Source organism: Chelonia mydas, chromosome 1 (assembly GCF_015237465.2).
Source record: "Chelonia mydas isolate rCheMyd1 chromosome 1, rCheMyd1.pri.v2, whole genome shotgun sequence".
Classification (NCBI taxonomy): domain Eukaryota; kingdom Metazoa; phylum Chordata; order Testudines; family Cheloniidae; genus Chelonia; species Chelonia mydas.
The window spans coordinates 69,628,090-69,655,967 of record NC_057849.1 but is presented as its reverse complement, the minus strand read 5'-3'; the positions used below and the strand labels follow the sequence as shown (position 1 = coordinate 69,655,967).

Below are 27,878 nucleotides of genomic sequence, written 5' to 3'. Positions count from 1 at the left end.
AAAGAAGATTAAACTAGTTATAGACATAAAAGTGTAACAATAAAACATTCTACAAATATGTTAGAAGCAAGAGGTAGACCAATGACAGGGTAGGCCCATTACTCAATGGGCAGGCTGCGGGGAACAATAACAGACAATGTGGAAATGGCAGGATTGCTAAATAACTTCTTTTTTTTGTTTTTGTTTTTTTTGTTTTCACCAAAAGGAATAGTAGTGGTTGGACAACTAAAATGGTGAATACCAGTGAAAATGAAGTAGGATTAGAGGCTAAAATAGGGAAAGAACAAGTTTGAAATTACTTAGAGAAGTTAGATGTCTTCAAGTCACCAGGGCCTGATGAAATACATCCTAGAATATTCAAGGAGCTGACTGAGTAGATATCTCAGCCATTAGAGATTATCTTCGGAAAGTCATAGAAGAGGGGAGAGATTCCAGAGGACTGGAAAAGGGCAAATATAGTGCACATATATAGAAAGGGAAACAAGGACAACCTGAGGAATTACAGACCAGTCAGCTTAACTTCAGGACTTGGAAAGATAATGGAGCCAATAACTAAGCAATCAATTTACACACACCTAGAACATAATAAGGTGATAAGTAATTCTCAGCAAGGATTTGTCAAGAATAAGTCTTATGAAGCCAGCCTAACAGCTTTATTTGACAGGGTAACAAGCCTTGTGGATGGGGGGAAAGCGGTAGTTGTGCTATATCTTGAATTTAGTAAGGTTTTTGATACTGTTTTTCATGACCTTCTCATAAACACACTAGGGAAATGCAACCTAGATGGAGCTATTATAAGGTTGGTTCATAACTGATTGGGAAATCATTCCCAGAGAGTAGCTACCAGTGGTTCACAGTCAAGTTAGAAGGGCATATCAAGTAGGGATCCACAGGGATCAGTTCTATGTCCAGTTATGTTCAATATCTTCATGAATGATTTAGATAATGGCACAGAGAGTACATTTATAGTTTGCAGACAATACCAAGCTTGGAGGGGTTGCAAGTGCTTTGGAGTATAGGATTGAAATTCAAAATGATCTGAAGAAATTGTCTGAAGTATATAGGATGAAATTCAATAAGGACACATGCAAAGTACTCCACTTAGGAAGGAACCATCAGCTGCACACACACAAAATGGGAAGTAACTACCTTGGGAGGAGTACTGTGGAAAGGGATCTAGGAGTCATAGTGGATCACAAGCTAAATATGACTAACAATGTAAAGCTGTTGCAAAAAAAAAGCAAACATCATTCTGTGACGTATTAGCAGGAGTATTGTAAGCAAGGCAAAAGAAGTAATTCTTCCACTCTACTCCATGCTGATTCTTCCACTCTACTCCAGGCCTAAACTGGAGTACTGTGTCCAATTCTGGGTGCCACATTTCAGGAAAGATGTGGAGAAATTGGAGAAAGTCCAGAGAAGAGCAATAGAAATTATTAAAGGTCTAGAAAACATGACCTATGAGGGAAGATTGAAAAAGAAAAGGGGGGGGGGGGGTTGTTTAGTTGGGAGAAGAGAAGACTGGAGGGGACATAAGAGTTTTCAAGTACATTAAACGTTGTTACAAGGAAGAGGGAGAAAATGTGTTCTCCTTAACACCTGCGGAAAGGACAAGAAGTAACAGGTTTAAACTGTGGCAAGGGAGGTTTAGATTGGACATTAGGAAAAACTTTGTAAAGGTCAGGGTGGTTAAGCACTGGAACAAATTGCTTAGAGAGTCTGTGGAATCTCCATTACTGGAGATTTTTTGAAGCAGGTTAAATAAACACCTGTCAGGGATGGTCTAGCTGGCTTGAGTGCAGGGGACTGGGCTAGGTGACCTCTTGAGAATCTCTTCGACTGCTATATGTGATGTTACATCCCATATTCTTTATAGAAATATGCTTATGATATGGATATGTCATAAATGAGATATATTTTACGCAAAATGGGTCTTGTAAGGTATCATTGCAAAGGTTACAATTTATTGAATGTGATTATCCAATTTGTATGCATGTATCATTTCTGTATCTAAAGTTAGGAATATTGACTATGTAACAATTACAACTGTGTATTTATTTGGGAGACACCCACCAGACAACAGGCCATCAGCCTTGATGGGCTATTAGGAAGAGACAATAAGACTTTGAAGATACTAATCTCTCTCCTTACTGAGAGGCATTCTGGATATAGCTGTGATACTACTAGGTCAGGTGGTCCTGTCACCTGGTACTAAACACCATCTTGGACTTCTCATAATTTTGCACAAAAAGGAGAGGGAGGTAAGACTGGGAAACAAAAGTTTCCCGCCTTATGTAAATCTTATTTAAGGCTGGGGAGTAAGGCAAACAGGACTCTTCTCCATTGCCTTCCTGTCCAAGATGAAAGACTGCTGAAGGTACCTGAAGAGACAAAGGAACTGAGATGTGCGAAAGGCAAGGGCTGAGTCCAGCCTAAGGCAGGAGTCTAGTCTGTAAAGAGAAATAACTGAAACTCTAAGCTACAGAAACTCTGCAACTTTGCCAAAAACAATATTTAGGGTGAGAAATTATTTCTTGAAGCCAGTCTCTTTAAGATCTTAAACTTAGTATAAGTATTTTGTTTTATTTGCTTAGTTAATCTGCTTTGTTCTGTTTGCTATCCACTATAATCGCTTAAAATCTGCCTTTTATAGATAATAAACTTGTTTTTTGTTTATTATTAAACCCAGTTTGTGCAATTTATAACTGCGGAGGGGGGGGGCAAGAAGTTGTGCATATCTTCCTCCACATCGAGGGAGGGGGCAAATTTATGGACGTATGTTGTATAGATTTTTCTACCGAGCAAGACAATATTAATTTGGGTGTATTTTCCAGAAGGGAGTTGCCCTCGCGTGCTGGGCAGTTTCATAGCTGTGTCTTCTCATATACAGTTGTTTGCAGACTCTGTGTTATTCTACAGCTGATGCATCCCTACCTGTGGGTGTGTGCTGCCAGAGGCTGGAGAGTCTAATTCAGCAAAGCAGGGAGAGGGAGTCCAGGCTAGTGGAGCAGGCAGGCTAAGTGAAATCCCTGTACATCAGGTGGCATCCCAGAAGGGGGTCCAACCCATCACACTATGATTCTATATTGACTAGAGTTTTAGATCCAGCTAGATAACTTGATCTAACATCACACCTTTAAAGATGTCCTAGATTAGGCTGTATATTTATTCTGGCAGTCTAAAATAAGACTTTGGCTTGCACTTTTTTCATAAGCCATACACCTAATGCCACTTTGCCACTTTGTATTTTTGTAGTCCATCTGCACAACACATCCAGATTATCTGATTGTAAACTCAGATGAGCATCTCGAAGTCCTTCAGCAACTGACAATACAGAAGTATCAAAATTCAATCAAACCACTATCTTTAAACACGCTGAAACTCAAACTCCAACAGTAACACCTAGGAAAATGTGATATATATATCCATCCGGTAGTGGCTCTGTCACAGGGAGAGAGACAAAGTGAAATGGCAGCTTGCAATGATATGTGTGCAAAAGTTTTAAAGAATTTGTTGACAAAAGTGATTTTTTTAAAAATAGTTGCTATCCATCCAGTCTTACAGAGAACATTTGAGAAGAAAATCTTCCCTTTGTTTACACGTTGATCTAGCTTTCATCTGACACCCCATTAAATCTTTTTAGTGAGCTTTCTAGCACAAAACATATACTCCTAGTTAGAGCTGAATTGTGGTTCCTCATACAAACAACCACTGTTTCACACGGACAAGGGGTTTTGTGCATGAACAAGGAGATTTATCATTCCTCCTATGCTTTGTTGTTCTCGTCTTTCAAAATTTTCAGATACTTGATCAAGGAACTAAAGCAATACACTGAGTGACTTAGGTGACCAATCACACACTGTGAATATTTGAATTGAAAAGATTGCAATCAGCCTTCTGGCTGAAAATTGTTCATCCAAGCTATTGAATGAATAGCTATGAATATTGGCTACATTCACAGAAACCAGAATCCTTCAAAAATGATTTTTTAATAGCAAAAAAAAGGCTAAATTGAAACATATGTTGACAATATATAAATTGACTAGCTCTATTCCTTTTTATCCTGGTTTCTAAAATCCTAGGGAGAGAGCACTACTTCATACAATCCAGATATAAATAGCTTATCTGAATTATATTTCAAAAATCCATAATGGTGCTGTAGTTACCTGTCTCTGAAAACTCATAGCCTTTCTCTTTCTATGCACTCAGTACACACAGCATTTAAATATCAAATAAAGCTAGAATATTTTTCCCAGAATTAGGAAGGGCAAGAGCAAGTCATTTAATCTCTCTGTCTTAGATTTTCAATAAGAGAAATGGGGTTAATAATTCCTTGTAAATTGCTTTGAAATCAAGAGATAAAACCTAAGTAGTAGTATAATACTTAAAGAGATGCTGTAAGGCTACTTTGGGCCTGAAATTGGGGTGCAAGTTTTTTTATCATACCGTACACTCTGTCTTGGAGTGCTCATGACTGTTGTTTTCACTTTCCCATGATGTGAATGGCACTTTAAGGGGTATTTACTTTGTGAGTTGGTGTTTGTGACCAAAACATCATCATAAGGATATGTGACATCCCATGTGATAACAGCAGGGGATGAGCTTGTGAACATGGAGGAATGTAGTATGACCAAATTAGTAGCCCTTTGCTGTTTGCGGGTGCCATCCTGGCATGGTGAGAAGGTTGTAGATTGAAGCCCTCCAAGTCCCCCCAGGCTAGTGGAGAGGGCTTGGGAGGATCTCAGCAGTCCCCTTATTTCAACTTCTTTTGGCCCTTTTATATGCCAAGGCCCTTCTTCCTCAGGGCCCCCCAGGCCTCTGTGCTACAACCATGTTCTTTCCATCATAGACAAAAAGTGAAAGCAGACTTATCTTAGGTGTCTCCTTTAAGAAACAAGGGAGCAAATGTGATCTACCATGGATGCCCCTTCTCTTTGTACAGTAAGAGAGGATGGGGATGAACCCATTCACTCAAACCTCATATTTACCTCCCTAGGTCAAGGGAGAGTATATAATATGAGGAAAAATACATTTGGTGTTTTGCTGAATTGAGCATGGGGGTTTATTGGCACAAAGTGGGGGGATCATTGCCAGGATGATCACAGAAAAAGGAAAAATGCAACTGAATGGGGGAGAGAGGCAGGGCTGGAAGATTGATTTGAAGAATTGTGAAAGGGAAACAAGAAAATTTGAGGGGAATAGAAGAGAAATAAGTGGGTGGTGGTTGTGATGAAATGGTATGACTATACGAGAAAAGGAGATTTTTGGGGAGACAGATGGGAAGATTGAGTGTTGGGGGATGATAACACAATGGTATAGTTGATAGTGTGCCTTTAAATGCAACACAAATATATAATGGTTTCCTATCTGTTTTTTGTTTTTGTTTTTTCAAAATCTTGACATCTCTAATTTGCTCTGTAAAACTATCATGGCTCAATTCTCAGTCAAGAGTTGTTGCATCATGAAGTAGTCCAAGTAATCTCAGTAATTATATAAAAAACAATAAAATAAACAACCAAGCAATGAGAATTTTTGCACCTAATTTACTGTCAATTAAGTAATTTACTTGAACTAATAATTTTGCTCTGGTTTTACACTGGTGTACCTGGCTTTTCTAGCTGTGAAAACGGACATAGACTTCTTACTGTTACTTATTACTTGTACTACAGGAACGCCCAAAGGCCCCAGTCATGATTGCAGCTCCATTGTGCAAAACACTGTACAGATGTAGTGAGAATCAAAGAGAAAATACTAGGCCAAAACCACTCAGGGAGTTATCAGCAGATCCAGAAACACAAGTTAGTAGTCCTAATTGCCAGGCCGCTGCTCCAACCATTAGACATTCCTGCTTCTCCTGAGTTTTAGGCTTATGTTGTTCTGTAATCTATCTGTGAAGTGAACTGGAACTTCAGAGGGTTCTGGTGGTCACATTTTAAGGAGCTGAGACTTTCCCACCTATTACACTATTCTGCACAGGAGATCATGCAACTCTACTGTGACGTCAGGAACTCAGATCTAACAGACATACCTTATCGCAAGAGATAATGAAACAAATCTATGACAGTGTTTTTCAAACCGTGTGTTGCGACCCACTAGTGGGTCACGGCATGTAAGGCACTGGCTCGCCTTGCTTTGGTCAGCACCACCGACCAGGATGTTAAAAGTCCCATTGGCGGTGCTGTTCATCTAAGGCAGGCTAGTGCCTACCTGCTCCGACACCGAACTGTGTCCTGGAAGCGGCCAGCAGTGGGTCTGGCTTCTAGGCGGGGGTTCGGGGAGAGAGGGGCATGGGGCTCTGCGTGTTGCTCTGCACTGGAACTGGGGGGGGGGGGAGGAGGGGGGTTTGGCAGTATCTGCAGGTGAGAATCACGTGGAGCCACTTGTGCACCTACTCCTAGGAGCCAGACCTGGTGCTGGCCAATTCCAGGGTGCAGCGCGGGCTGCGGTGCACCCTGGCTGTGCCGCTGACCGGGAGCCGCTGGAGGTAAGTCCGCACCCCAACCCTGTGCCCCAATCCCCTGTCCAAGCCCTGCACCCCCCAAAACCTGTAGCCACTCCTGCATCCCAATCCCCTCATCCCCCACCCAGAGTCCTGACCCCCTCCTGCATCCCAACACCCTTCCCCAGCCCTGAGGCCCCCACAAAACCCGGAGCCCCTTGTGATACTCTGTACCTCTGGAGAACACCCAGCACCCCCATGTTCATTCTTGTAAGATGATTGTGTGGTATCCAATGCAAAGTTTGTTATGTCGGGTGTCTTTGGAAGGCTCATGATGCACTGAGCATTGTTGTTACAGTAATGTTATAGGTTATAATTTCATGTATGTAGTTATAAGGCTGAAAATGTATCCTCATGGCTTAAAATAAGCCCAGGCAAAAACTCTCCAAGAGCAGAGAGGCAGTTCACACCTCATCAGGGCAGGTATGGGACAAATTCAGACCAGCCTCACAGGAACAAAGGATGCTGGCCTAGGCAGCAACAAAAGGATCAGAAGGACTCTCGAATGAGTCACCTCCCTTCCTTTGGCCAGTTTGGGACTGCAGTGAGGTAACACTCACCTGACTCTGAAGGGTGGGGGGGGCAAAGACAAGAGGGGAGAAAGAACATGATAAAAGGGAGAGGCTTTGCCTCTTCCTCTCTCTTCCAGCTACATCTACAGACACCACACCAAGCGACACCACACCAATGCTAAGTTTGTAAGGGCATTGAAAGTGTTAAGATCAGCTTAGAATGTGTTTTGCTTTTATTTCATTTGATCAAATATGTCTTGTTATGCTTTGACTTATAATCACTTAAATTTATCTTTGTAGTTAATAAATCTGTTCGTTTATTCTACCTGAAGCAGTGCATTTGGTTTGAAGCATGTCAGACTCCCCCTGGGATAACAAGCCTGGTACATATCAATTTCTTTGTTAAATTGACAAACTCATATAAGCTTGCAACATCCAGCAGACATAACTGGACACTGCAAGATGGAGGTTCCTTGGGTTGCATCTGGGACTGGAGATATTGGCTAGTGTTATTCGGTTGCACAATCCAAGGGGTAGCTTACATGCTAGAGGCTGTCCGTGAACAGCCCAGGAGTTGGGGTTCTCACAGCAGAGCACCCCAACCCCCTGCACCAGCCCTGAGCTCCCTCCATCCTGAACTCCTCATCCCCAGCCCTGCACTACAGCCCTTATCCCTGCACTCCAACCCTCTGCCCCATGCCTGAGCCCCTCCCACACTCCAAACCCCTCATCCCCAGCTCCATTGCGTTGCGGGCATCAGCAATTTTTTTTCAACTGGGTCCCCAGAAAAAAAGTTTGAAAACCACTGTTCTATGATATCATCATCTGCCTAGCAGCACCATAACATTCTGGCCTCACAGAGAAGCATAGCTAAGTGAGCTGAGGAAAGCTGGTGTATATCTATTCACAAACTAGGCTGTGGTCTGCAGAGGCAGGGCTGGGGAGAGAGAATGGAGAAAAATAAGAGTGGGGGGTGATGAACAACCACCACAAATGAATACATGGAGGATGAGAAAGATGGATCATGTGGAAGAAGAGAAGAAGGACTATGATGAGAAAAAACAGAGGAGGAGGAAGTGACAAAGAGGAGGATAAAGGATCATGAGAACTATGTGGAAGATGAGGTGGCAGCATCACACATGAGAGCAGGATTAGCAGGCACCACGAGGGACACCATGTAGGATATGTGACCAAAGGGGATCAAATGGAGGAAGAGGAGAGTAGCCTAGTGGGCTAGCTTGTCTTTATTATATTCACTGCTTTGCATTATATACTGCTTTTATAAAATTCAGCAGTAATGCAAGGAACCTACAGGCCTGTAAGACATTATCTTCAGAAAGGTAGCTTAAGGCTCGAGGCCTATGGACTTTGAACAGAAACTCTGAACAGATAAATGGCCCAACAAAACCCCAAAGTATTAGGGAGCTGAAAATAGAGTGTTTAAGGGGAATTTCTGAACACAGGTATATGATCCAACCACAAGAGTGTCATGGCAATGAATTGATGTATATAACAGGTACATGAGCTACATCTATAGATACTGTGATGGGGCAAGGCCAGATGGCTATAGAAAAGTAGTAGGAGATAGATATACTAGCTCCAGGCTAAACAAATCCCTGGTACCAGGATAAGTGAAATGGCAGCTGCTCCAGGTCAATTAAGACACCTGGGGCCAATTAAGAACTTTCCAGAAGGCAGGGAGAAGGCTAGGTTGATCGGGACACCTGAAGCCAATCAGGGGCTGGCGGAAACTAGTTAAAAGCCTCCCAGTTAGTCAGGTGGGTGTGCATGTCAGGAGCAGTGGGAGGAAGTAGCGCTGTTGGAGAGACTGAGTAGTACACACCATATCAGGCACAAGGAAGGAGGCCCTGAGGTAAGGGTGAAGTGGAACTTGAGGAAGTGAGGGCTGCTGTGGGTGGAAGTAGCCCAGGGAATTGTACATGTCATGTTTCTAAAAGGTCAGCTACCATAGCTGGTACTAATAGGGTCCCTGGGCTGGAGCCCGGAGTAGAGGGTGGACCGGGCTCCCCCCCGACCTTTGCCCCCCTGATTAATCACTGAGACTGGGAGACAACAGAGACCGCGCAAGGAAAGATAACTTCTCCTCACCTCCCTCGCTGGCTTATGATGAAAATTGCTCAGTAGACTGTGACCCTTGTCTCTAGAGAGAGAAGGGTTACGTGGACGGTCACAGTGAGCCTCTGAGGCTAGCGAAATCTGCCAGGAAATGCGGGACCCACAGAGGAAGGACAGAGCTTTGTCACAATACCTAACCACAGGAGAGCCATGTATGACAGATGCTTGGAATGGGTGATACGGGATGGATCACTTGATTACCTGTTTTGTTCATTCCCTCTGAAGCACCTGGCATTGGTCACTGTCGGAAGACAGGATCCTGGGTAGATGGACCTTTGATGTGACCCAGTATGGCCATTCTTATATTCTTAAGTTCTTATGTAACGAATTGACATATATAATAAGTTGAAATCATTGATATACTAACCTATAGGAAAAGGACACTCCAACATTAGTAAGGAAATAAGGAAAAGGGAAAATCCCCAATTGAATATGCATCAAACATAGTGGTGTCAGCGTATCATATTATAAAAGTTGGATCCCAGCCTAGGAGAAGGAGATGTAGCCCTTGGGAGGTGCCAGAACGATGGCCACTGGTGATGAGGGGGAAGGAGCTGGTGATGAGAAAGACGATGGCTAACATTTCAGGTTGTTCTACAAGGGATGGTGTGAGTACATGCACGTGCAGATGTACATGCTGTAGTATCTCTATCTACCTTACTGAGTTAGATTGTTTGTGACTGTGCTAAATGTATTAATAAACTATTTGTAAATAGAGAGGAGTTCTTATAGTGTGAGTGTGGCAACTATGCACATTGGGGTTCACAACTATATAATAATTTGAATAGTACTCGGCCTGATCTTGGGACAAGAACCTGTCAACCCTAAAAGTGATAACTGGGGATTCCTAAGCAGTATAGATATAGAGATAAAGATAGAGAGGTTGGGCTACAGGAGGAATGAAGTAAGAGGTGGATTTGAGTATGGAGCAGGAAGGAAAGAAGGACTATGATGGATCACACACAGAGGAGGAAGGAATATAAGGGATTGCACAGTAAGGAGGACAAAGCAAAATGGACTGAATGGACGAAAGTAAGGGATCATGAGAGATGGAACCGAGGAGGAGATGGAACCGAGGAGGAGATGGATGGATGGAGGATCTCATGCAGGAAGAATTGTGAGGGATCATGCAGGAGGAAGAATTGTGAAGGCTTGCATGGAGAAGGGACCATGAATGATTATAGAATCATAGGGTTTAAAGGATTCATACGGTTCAACATCTTTATTAATGATCTGAATGATGGGATGAATTGCACCTTTACCAAGTTTGCAGATAACACTAAACTGGGGGGAGAGGTAGACACACTGGAGGGTAGGGATAATAACGACCTAGACAAATTGGAGGAGTAGGCCAAAAGAAATCTGATGAAGTTCAACAAGGGCAAGCACAGAATCCTGCACTTAGGAAGGAAGAATCCCATGCACTCTTACAGACTGGGGGCCGACTGACTAAGCAGCAGTTCAGCAGAAAGGGACCTGGGGATTACAGTGGATGAAAAGCTGGATATGAGTCAGAAGTGTGCCCTTGTTGCCAAGAAGGCTGTCAGGGTTCCTTCCCCACTCTGAACTCTGGGGTACAGATGTGGGGACCTGCATAAAAGACCCCCTAAGATTATTTCTACCAGCTTAGGTTAAAACTTCCCCAAGACACAAAATTCCTCGTATCTGGGATTCAGTATGCTGCCACCACAAGCGATTTAACAAAGAAATGGGGAAGAGACCACTTGGAGACATCTTCCCCAAAAATATCCCCACAAGCCTTACACCCCCTTTCCTGGGGAGGCTTGAAAATAACCAAGATGAGCACAGACCAGCCTTGGGTTTTTAGGACCCTAAAACCTCAATCAGATTCTTAAAAAAACAGAACTTTATTAGAAGAACAAAAAAAGATAAAAGAACAACTCTGTAAGATTATAATGGAAGATAATCTCACAGGCAGTCAGATTCAAAACATACAGAATCCCTCTAGGCAAAACCTTAAGTTACAAAAAGACACAAAAACAGGGATACACATTCCCTCCAGAACAGCGAATTTCACAAGCCAAAAACGAAAGAAAATCTAACCCATTTTCTACCTAGATTACTTACTAACTCTATAGGAATTGGATTGCTTGCTCTCTTGATCTGTCCCCGGCAGAGGCATCACACAGACAGACAGACAGACAAAGCCTTCCTCCCCCCTCCTCCCCCCCAGATTTGAAAGTCTCTTGTCCCCTTATTGGTCATTTTGGTCAGGTGCCAGCCAGGTTACTTGAGCTTCTTAACCCTTTACAGGTAAGAGGATTTTGCCTCTGGCCAAGAGGGATTTTATAGCACTGTATTCAGAAAGGTGGTTACCGTTCCCTTTATATTTATGACAAAGGCCAATGGCACATTGGGCTGTATTTGTAGGAGCATTGCCAGCAAATTGAGGGAAGTGATTATTCTCCTTTATTTGGCACTGGTGAGGCCACACCTAGAGTATTGTGTCCAGTTTTGGTTCCCCCACTACAGAAGGGTTGTAGACAAATTGGAGAGAGTCCAGTGGAGGGCAACGAAAATGATTAGGGGGCTGGGGCACATGACTTACGAGGATAGGCTGAGAGAACTGGGCTTATTTAGTCTGCAGAAGAGAAGAGTGAGGGGAGATTTGATCACAGCCTTCAACTATCTGAAGGAGGGTTCCAAAGAGGATGGAGCTCGACTCTTCTCAGTGGTGGCAGATGACAGAACAAGGAGCAATGGTCTTAAGTTGCAGTGATGGAAGTCTAGATTGGGTATTAGGAAATACTGTTTCACTAGGAGGGTGGTGAAGCACTGGAATGGGTTACCTAGGGAGGTGGTGGAATCTCCTTTCTTAGAGGTTTTTAAGGCCCAGCTTGACAAAGCCCCCTCTGGGATAATTTAGTTGGTGTTGTTCCTGCTTTGAGCAGGGGATTGGACTAGATGACCTCCTGAGGTCTCTTCCAACCCTAATATTGTATGATTCTATGACCACAAGGTCATCGAGTTTAACTGCCTGCCAAGATGCAGAATTTGATGTATCTAAACCATCCAAGACAGATCAGACTGAGTATGAAGAGGAAGAAGGATTGTGGATGTTTGTGCCAATGAGGAAGGACAATTTGTGCCAATGAGAAAGGACCATAAGGAATCACACTGAAGTGGAGGGATAAAGTCATACACTTCTTGAGCTTGATCCTGATGCCATTAAAACCAATGACAATATTCCCATTGACTTAAATGAGAGCAGGTCAGGTGTACTGCTAATTGATTTCAAGTCATTCAGTTTGTTTAATTATACGATATTGATAAAACAAAAGTAAGAATCATTGTTATGACAAAAGTCTTATGACTACCTGCCACTATCATAATTTCCTTTCCTCCTGCTGTATGTTTTTGAACTATTTAATTATGTACAATATTTCAAGTCAGATTGTATTGCCAAACAGACACAGTAAACACATATCAGTTCTAATTTTCAAAATGTGATCAGATGGTGCCTTCACAGCAATGGAGATTAGCTCAGATTAAGTACCCTATTAATTAAATTCTACACTCTGTACTAAAAGCAGATGTCCTCTTGTTTAATGGTAGCTAGATTTCTATCAAGGCACCTGGAATGCCTGATTTCTGAACTAGAAATGAGCCTAAGTCTCCAAATTTGAGTTCCAGTTTCAAAACATTCAGTTCAGAGGCATTTGCATTCACGATCCATAGCAGAGATGTACCTTAGTTCAGAAATTCAGATCTGCACTTAAGTCCAGATTTTAAGCTCTGTCCCCTAAATGTGACATATTCATGTCTGGAGTTCCAATTCAGGCCTTGCACTACTTTAAACATATTCACTATATAAAGATGAACCAATTATTCCAGATATGCAATTACTGTGTAATTATGTAATTACCACACATAGTAGTAGTTAGCATACGATAATAATTCTTAGCACTTACACTGCATAAGTATAAAGACGACAATTCATAATCTTCATACATGCTCCTGTCTCCCCATGAGAGAGTTATTCAGGTCATTTTGCCATCAATTTACAGATAGTGAAAGTGAGACAGAGATATGAAGTAATTTGACAAAGGTCACAAAGGAAGTCAATGTGAAAGAGGCAACATTAGAACCTTTCCTTTAGCCACACTCCCTCATGCTATGGTATATACAAACTGTACCTCGCTTCCAAAGCATCCTACTGAATTCATATTAGCAAAGAAATATATTAACCAATCTTTGATTTCCTCCAAATGTTTTCAGTTTAGCACCAGAAAAAAAAATCATTTTTTCCTCCTGCAAGTTCATTGTCTCCTGGGAGTGACCAAAACATAAAAATACACATTTTAAAATGAATCCATTAGTCTTACACTTTCTCATATATGATTTTTCTCAAGGGTTGCATACCTCCACAATTAAAATGCATGCTTCATTGCCTCCCTCAGTTTTTAGTAATTATAAATTCTGCTGAGTATAAACTGTTGCTAAGATATGCTCACTTAACAAATGCAGCCAAGCCTAAACCTAACAGTATAGGATATTGTTCAGTTCTTCATCAACTGCTCATCCAAAGATAATCACATTTTCTTTCCTTCTCTAAATTTCAGTTTCTTCAGCTGTGACTTGGATTGGTAAGTTTTCTAAATTTCGCTTTATGCATTTGAGAAGAATTATTTAAAAGCATCTTACCAGAAGTTATTAATTTTTAATTTACTTTCCTCTAACATATTTAGGTTGAGGTACTAGTCTTATGCAGAGCTGGGTGAAATTTTTCAGACAAAACTGTTTTTGTTCTGGAGAATGTGGATTCAGTTTGACTGAAACATTTCAGAAATTCATACTAATTTTTGGTTAAATGTTTCAGTCAAAACCATAAAGAAACTGGAAATGTCAAAATAAATCATTTGAACATTATCAGAATGACCTATTTTGATTTTTTTGAGCAAGAGTTACAAGGAATTTAGGCATCACTCATAAAGTTGTAGGAGGAGGGGATATCTGCCCTTAGACCCACTAGCCCAGCAGTTAATGCATTCATCCAGGATATGGGAAATCCAGGTTTAAGTCCCAAGTGAATGCCTAACCAGTAGACTAGTGGTTATTCTGGGGTAAGCCTCTCCTTTTGCTAGGTGTTTTACTTTGTACAAATAATAAAATAGGAGGAGGGACTGGAACCCAGGTGAGTGCCCTAACCATAGTGTCATTCTTGCATTCTGGTGCAAAGCCTATTTAATTATGTATACAAACTGCACAATTTTTAGTTTTGGTGCAGCCCAAACCATTTTTTCCTGAAATTACCAGCAAACTTAATAATCAGTTATTCACATAGCTTAAGCTGCTATATAAAATATGCATGTTCACTCATGTTTCTATAAACGGTATTCTAAAATTACCATAATCTCTACTGAGGGCTATATGCAGCCTCAAGTGGTTTGATAATTTTTTTGTCAGATTTCACCTTCCGAGTAGCTCTGCAACTGCTTAGTTCATAGCTTGGGCATTTTATTTTGGCCTTGCTACAGCAGACTGACCTTTCTAGCATCTGTGACTTCCTGTTTTCAATGTTATACAAGTCACATTATTTCAAAAGGATTGAGCCTTTATACCTTTGTTATGCAAGACAGACATGTATGTGTTAGCTTTATTTAAATAATTTGATTATATGTATTCTGATATTACATTTATGGCAAAATACACCCAGTTTTTCAATTAAGCTATATATTCTTTCATTCTTTTAGTCTCATTGATGGCCAATAACTGAATAACATGAGTAAAGTTACTTACATATGTAATGGTTTGCAGGACAGACCCTATAATGGATAATGCTTGGGTGGGAGGGAGAAAAAGGGGGATAGGATTATTGTTAGATGGTACAATTAACTGAAATATAATTTGCTATGAAACTGTAATCCATAATCACCCAAACAGCCTCCCATATGTCAGTTTATGCTTATGTCAAGTAATTTTCATAATAATCATATTTTAGGCACTTTGTCATTTTGTTTGTAAGGAGTTGTTGTTTGTCCACCATGTTGGGGACCTTCTTCTTCAGACATTTGACACCTTTTTCTCTCTAAGGCAGGAAAGAGCAAAGGTCACATGGCCTGTGTTCTGCCTAGTAGCAGGAGAGCATAAAAGACTGCTGCACCCAAAAGGAGAGGCTGTCCTTCCTGGTGGCAGCACAGTAAATGTCCCAGCCAAGACTTCGAGGGATCTACAGAAGACCACAGAAAATCCAAACTCCATAGTTCCAGCTATAAGTTACTGATTGATTCCTATCTTACCTGTATCCTGAACTCCTGTGTCCTCACCTTGCTGTCCTGATTTATTCTACCCGTGATGTCCTCTGTCATGGGTCCATTCCTCTGAACCTGGTGTAGTATGCTGTGTAGCTCTGCACCTTACCTGTAGTAAATTCCCCTTCGTCCTTGTCAAGGTTTGGGACCTTGACTTTATGTCAGTTTGTTGTGCCAAACTGTACTTGTATGCCCTTTGTGTATTGTTTTGCTGGGGGTCCTATAAGTTACTGTTTCCTGTTTGAGTCACTGTTTAATAAACCAGTTTGCTTTATAGTTAATCCTGTCCTTAGTTGTCTCTCCAATGATAGATGCGGTGTGGGGGAACGAGCCTCCTGGGTGGGGACTCTGAGGTGTGGAACATAGGGCATATCCAGTTAACCATAGGCAAGATCTGAGTTCCTGGTTAACAATTTCATGCTTAGGAGGTCTACATATCAGTTAACATAGTGAAAGTGCTGGGCCACCATACACAGGATTCTGGATTGTCCAGTGTGTGGATTGAAAGTGGAATTTTAGTTACTGAATTATACAACAGCTGGTAAAAAAATTATGCAAAAGCAACTTGTGATCACAAGATCACTCTACAGGCAATGTGGCAACTGTTATTATCACAAATTTTGAGCTATCTATAGCAAAGGAACAAGAAACTCTTAAAAAAAAGCCCTTGGATTTTGTAATATCTGATGTTGTGGAAGATTACAATAATTTAGTGTCCACTTCATAATCAGCAAGTTTTTGTGACCAGATGGCATCATTTGTGCTTAGTAACATGGACAACTATCCCAATTTGAAGTACACACCATATCTATATACTGCAACCCGTATCTTCCTACTCTTCACCATAGCCCAACGAGATGGAATTTGGGAGTTTCATCTGTATGTCTTGTGGAAGTATAACATTGTATAAGTATAACGTTGTATAAGGGGACATGCTGGATACATTGTATATGAGAGGGCATGCCAAAACATGTTACAAAGTATCTGAGGGAGCACACATAGGGACAGTTAGCTTTTGAATGGAGAAGCAATTAAGATAGAGCCAGCATGTCTAAGAAGCAGGCATCAGAATGGAAGGTGTGAAGGGCAATTAGTTAAGTTAACTGGAAGCTGTTAAAGGAGATTGTTAAGGGTGGCAGGTAATTGAAGATACGTGACTGGTCTCAGGGATCTCGAAGGGTGGTGACTAAAATCTTTTTCTTCTTTTGTCTGTAACTTCTCTGTAACTTGTTCTCCAAAAAACTGTATAAATTAAGAGACACAAGCCCCACTCGGGGGGCTCACTTCTAAATGTATTAGCAGAGCAGCTTTGCTAATAAAACAGAGTGGTCTGATAAATTGTGAGTCTGAGTCAAACTTTGACAGTCTGCAAAAGAATGCTTCTGTTCTTTCACCAATATGACCACACAAATTATTCTCTGTCTATCTGTGTACTTAGCAGAAATGAACCAGCTCCCTCTGGAGGTATTTGAAGAGTTCCATAGAGGCAACTGGGTTTGCCAACCACAGATTCAATCAGGTAGGTTTGGACTACTCCCAAGAGCAGTTCAATGTCACTGGTAAAAAAAAGGAGGAAGAATGATAGGCAACACAAGAACAGCCTCTTCACTCAGTAGATGAGCTCTCTCCTATATACCATGTGCCCAGATTTCAGCCCAAACCAGAAAATTGTTCAGTTTTAGGCTTGATGACCAAATGACTTGAAATTAATCCACACCAGCTCAAAAGCAATGTTATCATGTTGATGTTGATGAAAATGAAGTGTTAATGGCATGTTGAGGATTCAAATTACTCACTTGTGAACCAGCCTGCAGCATACCGCAAAACATTGCAACACAAGATTTGGATACAGAAGCAATTCAGGAAGCTCTGTTGAATGCAGGATTGGCCACTGGCCAGAAGCAACTGAATACCTTTATTCATGAAAGGCTGTGACACCAAAAGAGGGAAGTGCCCACACCAAATTCTGTGACTCAGTGATAAGAACATAAGAAGATAAGAATGGCAATACTGGGTCAGACGAAAGGTCCATCCAGCCCAGTATCCTGTCTGCCGACAGTGGTCAATGCCAGGTGCCCCACAGGGAGTGAACCTAACAGGTAATGATCAAGTGATCTCTCTCCTGCCATCCATCTCTGACAAACAGAGGCTAGGGACACCATTCCTTACCCATCCTGGCTAATAGCCATTAATGGACTTAACTTCCATGAATTTATCATGATAAAAAGTGATAAAGACAAGGGCTCTGATGTTGTCCAGCTATACCAAAAGAAGGACAGGAGATGTGATATGGATTTAATCACACTGCAACTTTATTATTAGATGTCTGGGGCTACTCAACAGATAAAAGTGTACAGTGTATGTAACCCCTGTTTATTTTGTAATTAATCAGGGTGGGAGGGGGCGGGGGGCTTCCACCAGCTCCCCCTGTTTTTCCATCCAGGTCCCTTCAGCAAATCCATTGCCAGGACCTTACCATCTACCTTCCTTCGTAGGAGGGGTAAGGTGGGTCATAAGAAAGGGGGATTGGCTACCTGCTGTTCCAACCATAGAAGACCCAAACCCCACACTGTCCCGTTCCTTTAACCAGCTTCTCCTTTTTCAGTCCTTTACCAGGCCATTTATCTGGTCACTTGACGCCTTCTCTTTGGAGTACCCGCACTGCATATCCACCACAAAGAGGCACCAGCAATTAGCTTGGCTGCCTCTTCCCCACCCCTTCACCCCGCATTGGGGGGTCTGCCTCACCTGCCTGTCTCCTCACTCCCAAACTCATCCCCACGCTGGGCCTCCCCTGGAACCCAGGCCAGATCCATCAAGCACAGATGCCTGAAGTTGTCACAGCAACTGCAGATTAACTTGCAGCAGCTGTGCGACACCATTAGTGTCTCCAGCAGGGGTGCACCCTCCAGATGGGTCTGATGTGGATTCTGGGACTCCCATTCCCACTTCAGCAAAAAAGTTCATCTGCAACATGTACAATTCACCTGATGAAGAAAGTTGTGACAAAGCATGGGTGATATTTTTCTCAAGTGTTGATCACCAGAAGCGCTGCCCCCAATATGTGATGTATTGCACTGTCACATTCGAATAACTCACTTTCAATCCTCAGCAATATCACACTATCCTCACCGGAGAATGTGTTGGATCAAACACAATGGAGAACTGGTACCCAAGCTAATGTAACTGAAGCTGATCCCCAACAGCTGTGCAGAAATTGTTACCTGGTGATGTGTCACAGAGTTGTGACATACACCCTATAGCTGCAGGATGCCACAGAGGCAAACACTGTGGCCTGTAAATATTTTTTTTTTTAAAAAGGGGGTGTTGTATCAGCATGTGTAGGAACTGCTAAATTATGCTTGCCTAACAATGTGCAAGATATGTAGTAACAGTACTAGAACAAACACCATAGAAATTCACTATTTTTTTCAAAATTTCCTTACATTTGGACTCCAGTTTAGAAGTTAAAATATTCAAAACTCAGCTTGATAAACATTTTTTTCAATTTTTTTAGCGCATTCAAATCCACGACCCCCAATGCCTCCTACATCTTATTTTATGGAAAATGTACCTCTGTAAGTGGTTATGTTGATGGATACAAAATAATTCAATGAACATGTTATGTGATTCTAGCATAAACAGGAGAATATTGAGTAAAAACAGAGATAAGGAATTATGTCCGTATATAGTTTTGGAGAGACCATTACCAGAACACCGTGTCCACTGTAAAAAGGATGTTCAAAAATTTGAAAGTTTTCAGAGAAGAACAACATGAACATGGTTTAGTCAGGCCAAATCTACCTTACAGTGAGAGAATTAAGAAATCTATTTAGCTTACAAAGTTAAGACATATCTGGATCATACCCTATAAAACCTGCATAGGGAGATCTCTGATAGTAGAGGGCTCTTTAGTCTAACATAACAAGATTCGGTGCCTGAAAGTTGAAGCTAAAGAAATTCAAACTGCAAACTGCATTTTTTTAACAGTGAGTAATCAAAGGAACAACTTACCCTAGGACATGTTAATTCTCCTTGCAGGCATTAAATCCAGAGTGGCTATCTTTCTAAAATATATGCTCTGGCTCAAAGCTGTTATGGGCTTGATCCAGAAACTATTAAATGAGGTGGTCTGTCTCATGCAGGATGTCAGACTAGATGATCATAATGGGCCCTTCAGGCTATATGCTACAAGAGAATTCCTCCCAGGTTAATTCCTCCCTTGGAATGTCCATTCATGTAACTTTTTATCACTTTGAATGAGTGGGTTAGTAGCTATCCAAAGCAGTGGCATTGACCAATGCAATGAGAATTCTCCACAGAGTTAAATTTGACTCCTCTGATCTGGCAATTTCTGTTTCTATTGTTATACTTGTCAATATGGTATTAGAATTTTGGTGCTTGATTTCATTCTCAGAAATGCAATAAGATGCTGGACTAAACTGACCTTTTCAATATTCCATTGTTTTATTGGCTGGTGTGGTCCAATACGCTAAGGTAAGGAGGTATGAGACACTTTGTTGACAGTTTGCCAAGCTTGGGGATTCTGGGATTGGAAAATAAAATGCATTGTTCTGAAAACTACATTTTAAAAGTTCTGAATGTTTTTCAAAGTTTAAGAGAAGATTTTAAAGTATTTCAAAGGTAAAATACTTCCCGGGGCAAAAATTGAGTTAACTATGCATCCAGCTGTGCTTTTATACAATGCAGATAAAAGCTGTTCTGAGTTCAAAACTATTCATGCTCAACTTTCAGATTTTTTTTATTTTATATTAATAATATAATTTTTTTCAGTCATATTCACCTCTTCAGATAAAGGCAATACATTGCATTTTTTACTCAGAATATATAACAGAGTGATATTTGGCCTCTATATCAGTCATAATGTTCAGTGCTGCCAAGCTGTGATTGAATTATGCATCGATGAAATGGAACACTCTTGAATTTATAATGTACATTTATCTATTACTTTATTCTTGTCAATTTATCTTTAAAAAGATGAAAGGCTCTGGGAAAAGCAGTGGTGTTTGGAAGTGATATTCTCTGTTTGTGCCAGGTGCTTTTGACTAATTATTCAGTGTTCCCCACCCTACTTGCAGATGGTTTGTCTTGCTTTGCATGTAACCCATATACCACTACCAGTGAGGACTTAAGACATGACCTATCTGTTTAATAAGGAAGGACCTTCACTACTGGAGTCAGAAGAAGATGTTTGAAATATTTCCTAGCTCTTCAAGTCCAGCAAACAGCATATTCATTTTGAATGGGTGGGATTCATTGGGATCATCTATTTTCCTTTTTATTTCTGCACCATCACCTTCAAGGGTCTTGCAACACAGTAATCTTCTCTCCAAGAGATCTAGCTACAGTCCTCTCCATGCAGCAGCCAGGAACTGAGTCTTTTCCATTTTTCTGTTCCATATTCTTTTGTTTTATTTTCCTCTATTTATCATTTAGCACTGTGATACAATGAAAAGGAACTCAACATTTGCAATGCAAAATACGTGCAACACTTATCAAATTTGGAGAACATTCTGCAATGCACTACCAAAACTAGATAATGTTATCCTTCTCATTGAGTCTAACTGTGTTGATTTCTTGAATATCTTACAAGTAGATTTTAAGCTGTGTTCTCACTGAGATATTGTGTTCAAAAACTACTAAACTGAAACAGATCTGGTACTCTGGAAGTACCTGTGCAGGGAGCTTTAAAGGCTTAAACATTTGCACTGCTTCAAAGAACTTTGCTGCTGACTATTGAAAATGTCCATTGTGCCACATATAATCACACAGCTTGTGGACAAATTTGCAATGATGATTTTCTGCAGAGCTGTGCTTAGCAGCTTCCCCTGTGACTTTATTAAAAATGGCAAAACCCAGTTTCTTCTCATTCACAAGGTGAGCTTTCAGCTGCTCTCTCATATTTTTTAAGCATTGCCTCTAATGAAAATGCATGCTGTGTTACCTTCTTAATGTTATAGTTGATATTTTGGGACAAGGACAAAGTTACTACCGTGTCACATTTAGGTAGTTTGTTTGGGTTTGGATCAGCTATAGTCATCAAAGTATTCTGGATCACAACAAGTAACCAAGGCCTGATTACACACACACACACACCCCTATTACCATTCTGACACTGTCAGAATGGTCTAAAGTGGCCTCTCTGTGTATGGATATTAGATCCAAGTTTTCCACTTTTTTTTTTTTTTTGGTTTTGTTTTCAGGTAGGAATGAAGAATTGAGTTTGAAGCATTAAGTCACATATGAGTGGACATAACTGCTTCCACCATATTAGTCCTTGGTGCAGCAAAGCACTTAAGTACATGTGAAATTTCAAGTATATGAATAATCCTACTAACTTCACTGCAGCACTCAGATTCTTAATGTTAAGCATATGTTTAAACATTTTGTTTGATCGGGGCTAAGGTTACTAGGTTTAAAAATCTTAGTTCATAAAGTGATATTAAAATGTAGGACATTCAAAGAAACAGTGAAAAACAAGTGTTGCTTTTGTGGTAAGCTTTCATGGGTAAATTATATGTAAGTCAAAAGTAAAGCATTAGTTACCATTTATGGTTTTGGTGTTTGTTTAGGGGTAAAATTTTCAAAAGCACCGAAGTGGCTTAGGAGCCTAATTCAAGTCACTTAAGCATCTGAAAATGTTACTTTTTCTCTAAATAAGTGAACTTGATGGGTTAGTCTTCAAGTCATTTCTGCCCAGCTAAGACTAAAAGCTTCTAATTTTAAGATTTGACATTTCTCTGTGTGATTTAAGAAGAAGTTCTGTCTATAATCTCTAGCAGAAAATGGCACATTTATCCTTTGAAAATGATTGATGATTACTAAAATGTGTCCACTCTACTTGGACACTAAAATGATTCCTAAAAGGTGTCCGCTCTAATATGGGGCGACCGTATGCCTTGTCCTACATTTGAACTTAAGGAGTAACTTTCTGATTGCTCTTCTTTAAAAATCGAAGTTTAAAATAATAGTATATAGTTTGAAAGTTTTTTTTTTCTCTAGTGTGGGATGTAAGTAGAATGGAAGACACACTTTTTACAGACTACTAATCTCTCTAACTCATCCTCATTCAAACCCTCCTCTGCCTTGATGCCTATGAAAGTGGATAAGGGTCAGGCTGCTGGTGCACTGAAACTACTGCCTATCATGCTGGATAATACAGTCTCATTGTTTCCTTGTTTTTCCCCGGTCTGTCTCTATCCATCTGTCTCTCATCTTATTAGAAGATCCTTTGACAGGGACCATTTGTTTGTTCTGTGTTTGTACAGCACGTGGACAATGGGGTCCCAGTCTATAACTAGGTTCCTAGTAATGAATAAAATAATAAATAATCATTAATACAAGATATATTACTTTACTCTTTGGATCTAAAAGTTTCACTCAGATATATTTTGAAGACTTTTTAATGATCCGAGTGACTTTATATCAACTTTTGAGCATACTGAAGATCTATGTAAGAGCTGTTTTTTTATTTTCTTTCAAAATAAAAACTCTATATTAAAGATCCATTCAGTTGAATGGAGTATGTTCTCAGGGGATCTGATCCAAAGCCCATAGAAGTCAATATACTTTACCCATATGGAAAACAGGGTCAGCATTTGCTAACCCTTTTGTTCCAATTCCATAGCTAATGATGAAAAACCTCGTGATCAAATAATAATACTCAATTTTCTAAGCAGTAACAGTATATAATTATATTTCTATATTGGCACGCTGTCTAGAGTGGCTCATGAACATAAATGTCAACCTCCGGGCAAACTGTCCAAGCAAAGGGCATAAACCTCAAATGGGTTGTGTTCTATAATTAGAGTTTATCAATCATGTACCAAGTGTGAACTTCTAAAGTACTGTAACAGCCTTAAAGCGGAGTCACAGTCCCCTTGGGCATTCCAGTCTATCTTGCCATATAGGAAAGCTTGTCTTTGTGATAGATGGTCCCTTAAACCAAAAATCACAACATTCAGTTTACGACCAGTCACTTATCCCTGGTGATTTGTACTCAGAATTCAAACCAAAAATAAGATTTTTAACCAATCCTGAAACAAATTATCTGAAGATTTAACTAGGAAAAAAAATAAGGGTTATTTTCAAGATTAAAGTAGGTAAACATACACAGACAAATGAGATACAGTCTTAGGTTCCAAAAGATTATAGTAGCAACTATAATATGCAAACTTTGTATCCTTAAGGCTAACCCTAAACAGCTAGGGACCTGTGGCTTATGCTTAGAAATCTTTGCCCCTGAGAGTTTAAGCAGCATAGGGAAAACAATTTCTCCTTCACAGGCATTTTTATTCCCTTTCCCCAGGGTTCAAGCTGTGATGAGACACAGGCTTGTGCATGTACCCTCTTCAGGAGTGTGGGGGAAGCTATCAACAAAGTCTTCTGTCCACAATGGCTTGATTGCTGTCCATAGGCTTTCTTTTATTGGGGAGAAGAACTCTTGTTGTAAACTAACATTTTACACTTCGTAAAGCTTCTCCCCTGACTGCAGGGGATGGATAGTCTTAGCAAACATTTTTATAGTTTCAGAACAAACATTTAAACATTACCTTATAACATGGGATACAGCTATTATAAGTCCGATTAATATGCTCAGCATCCTAAAAGCATTCTATAAAGTCTAAGCACTAAACACATTCTTATATCTCTAATATCTATTTTAACAATATTAACATACATGTAAGCCAGACTGGTTTCCAGCTATGCATTTGTCAGTGTTCAGTGAGGCCTGGGGCCTTGTCATGAGCTGGCATCTGGTCTGCCAGCATCAAATATATAATTTGCTTTTTTCCAACAAAAGCATGAAAGTTCCTTATAAGCAAATGATATGGTCCATGACAAAAATTTTCTAAAGTCAAAAAAATATAATAATCTTTATAAGAGTTACCAGTTACAAGGAAAAGCAGTGATGTGATCTTACACATTTCATGTTTATTTCAGACAGTGAGTGAATTTAGGTTAAAATATGCTAGCAAATTACCACAACTGTTACTTTGACCTAATTAAGTAGAATCACTATTTGTTTTAGTCTAATTGGCATTTTAGAGTTTAATCTTCACACATATTCTTTGTGTTCAAATGGAGTTCTAAGTGACTGTTTTGCCAAGCACTTAAGCCTAAATTGTTACAGTAATACCAGGAATATTTATAATTTCTTGTCACACTTCCACTCTTATTGCTGCCAAAAAACCTGATGACTAGGATACTCCATTTTGTTAATTAAGATTGTTTCAGTATGAAGAGTTTCACTCACAATGACAGTCAAAGAGGTAACCACTGGAATATTATGACAATTGATTACGCTTTCTTTATTAGTACTGCTCAATGTTGACTGTTAAATCAGTACAGATTATGGGGGTGGGAGTGGAGGGGAATCCCTATCAAAACCTAATCTAATGATGAATGAAAGGTTCGCCTTTTCTCTAAGTGATAATTCACTGAGGGCAAAATCTGTATGTGCAGTTGTTACACTGAAACAAAAGGACCTCCTTAGGCCCAACTTAAATAGCCGAAGGTACTTTATTTGGAGATTTTGGGGCTGATCCTGCACAACATTCCCTATGAGTAAAGGCTACTCATGAAAATCATTAGTTGAAACAAACTGGCTTGAATTTCCACTTCCTTGAACTTTGTATAGTTATATATAGATACAATGTGTGTGTGTGTGTAGATATATACCTGAACAAAGTGGGTTTAACATGATAACATTCTGTGTCAATAACATTTGACACCAAATTTACACAGGTGTATATGACTCCAAAAGGTGCAAGGGAATGAAGGGTCAGACTATTCCTGTGAGTAAGAGTTTATAGGATCAGCCCTTATAATGCTGTTTTCCTTAAATTCAAGCTTTTGGAAGATACTGTGCTGTCTATCTATTTTCACTTTATATTAACAGTTGGAATAAGATGACAGATTCTCAACTGGAGCACATTGGAATAGCTCTCCATTGACAGTTTTAAATAATTGCCCCATAACTTACAACACAGGAAACTCACATTCAGGGACCAGTCCTGCACCCATTACAGTCAAAGGAAAGTCTTGGGCCCTAAAATACTATAGGCTGGTCTACACAGGGAAACCGACCTATGTAGCTATAGCAGAATAATTACTCTGCTATAGTTATACATGTTAATTTCCCCGTGAATACTAGCCCTAAATATGGTGAGTGATGTAATAAAGAGAATGGGCTGAAGTAGAATAAATGCACTTGTATGCTTAATATTACTTTTAAACCTAATTCTTATGTTTCTGGAAGCAAATCTGCGCATTTTAGGCTACTTTTTTAACAGCATAAAATCCACATTTTAAAGCAAAAAAAAGTCTTCATCACAGTTCTCCAGGTTAATCTCTCTCTCTCTTCCCTGCTTAGAAATATAAGCTTCTGTGAAAATGGAAACCAGCATTTCATGAAAATAAACTTGCTCAGATGGTTTCAAGTACAGCTGTGTGGGAAACTGTATTCCTGTCCTGAATAAAGAGAAAAAGCCAATCTCAGTAATTTTCATGCATCAAAAAACATGGGGGGAAAAAATCCAGTTCAGGGCAATAGAAATTTTGTTTCAATAACTTTGAAATGTTTCATTTAAATGTTGCCTTTTTTAACCATACATAGATTTAATTTTAAATGAAAAGTGATTCCAAACTGGAAATTCATTTTGAAAATGTTGAAAAGAAATGGGTTGACAATTTAAAAACTTTATTTAGTTTGTTGGCCAATAAATTTGTTGAAAAACTGACCCTGTCTGCAAAAAGGTTCAGTTTTGACAAATGACCATTTTCCCATGGAAAAAAATGCTTAATCAAAAAAATTTCAACTAGGGCTGGTTTCAAGCACCTTCTAAAATCAGCTGTTTTGTAGATACCACAACATCAGCATGCCAGAGGCTATTTGCCATTTCTAAGCAGGAAACGTGTATGGAAGAATCACTAAAATGTAAAAAGTATTAAAAATAAAGCACTAAAGTTCATTGATGCAAATCTGTTCCTTGCATGCACGAATGGTAAGGAAGATTAAAAAGGTTTATTTTTTTTCTTATATGGTATGTCTCATCCTGCAAGATATTTACCATATTTTAAGAAAAACACAGAAGATCAATGAAGATGTTTTTGTTGAGGGGAACCTCACTGTGCTAATAATTTTAGACAGCTGCATATCCACTACATTTTGGAAAAAAAGTAACTTCTGAAATCACAAACTACTAGGTCAGAATGATATATAGCCCCCCAGGCCAACTACTCAGAATCATATTTCATCTTGTCAGTGCCCTGAAATTTCCATAGGATAAGGACAATATATGGTTGTATTTCTCCATCAGTGTCTATATATTGCAAATAAATAAAATGATATCTGGAAGAGCAAGTATAAGAAGTAAATATTCAAAAAAAAATTGTATTGCTACAAAAATAATTATGTACTTTGAGAACATTTTGGTACTCTTTCAAATAAAATGACCTAGCAAAATAAATTGATATGCACTCCACATGAACAATATATAAAGAGCTGCCAAACATATTCTTTTGACCATTAGATTTAAAAAAAAATATTTGGAATTTGGTAGATCTGACACTATGAGACACTGAGGACATTAGATTAGTAATGATTATAGTGTTTTCTCCACGTGTTTTCAATTACTTTGTTTCACCTTACCGGATGCTTGCTGTGTTGTTCTTTCCTTCTTGCCTCTTCTGCTTTGAATGTCAGCCTGTGTGAGTGTATGTGTGAAATTATTTTATCAGCCTACAGTTTCATGTTTCTTAGAAAGGTCAAAAAGTTCAGGCCAACACTTCTGCATTTGAATGAAAGAGCCATTTGTGATTGTTAGAAGTTATGAGTCATCGTTAATTATATTTACTATGTTCTTTGTACCCTTCCTAAAAACAAAGTGTTAATTAAAAGGTGAAGGAAAAGAGTTTAATTCATTTTCTCTAGGAAATAAAATATACTGAATTTTTGCTTTTGGTCCTACCCATTGATTATAAGTCCAGTTGGTGATAGAAAACAACAATATAATTTTGAAAAAGTAAACAAAATGGATTATGGTTATTAGAGTTCAACAAACAAGAAAATACGGAGTCAAAGTTTATAGGCTATGCTAGCACTCTGTTAAAGATTCTTTACTGAAGATGATAGGTTCTCAGAGTCTAACACCCTGCTACGCTTACTCTCTTTATTCCCCTCTCCCCCCCCTGCACTTTCACCACACTTTCCTCAAAAAGGCTATTACCACTATGGTCTATGAATATATTGTAACTGTTATGTGTATGCTTTCTCTGTACTTCATTTATACATTGGTACAGAGGCTGCCCATCCACAGGAGCAGCTGACATTTTGTGAGGCAGAGCTGATGCAGCATGTTACAGAGGGGAGAGACAGTGTGCTCTCTCCTGGAGACGTGTTCTTTCTCAAATAATTATTTCCCTTAAGCTAAAATA

General features: G+C 39.7%; 1 long non-coding RNA gene across 1 annotated transcript; it reads right to left on the bottom strand.

The window, feature by feature from the left end:
• LOC122462040 lies at window positions 1-27,663 on the bottom strand. Its single transcript, XR_006284366.1, has 4 exons — window positions 27,650-27,663; window positions 24,460-24,472; window positions 19,755-19,756; window positions 1-164 (listed from the first exon to the last, which is right to left on the bottom strand). It is a non-coding gene; the product is annotated as an uncharacterized LOC122462040 (long non-coding RNA).
• Window positions 27,664-27,878: the final 215 nt, after the last annotated feature.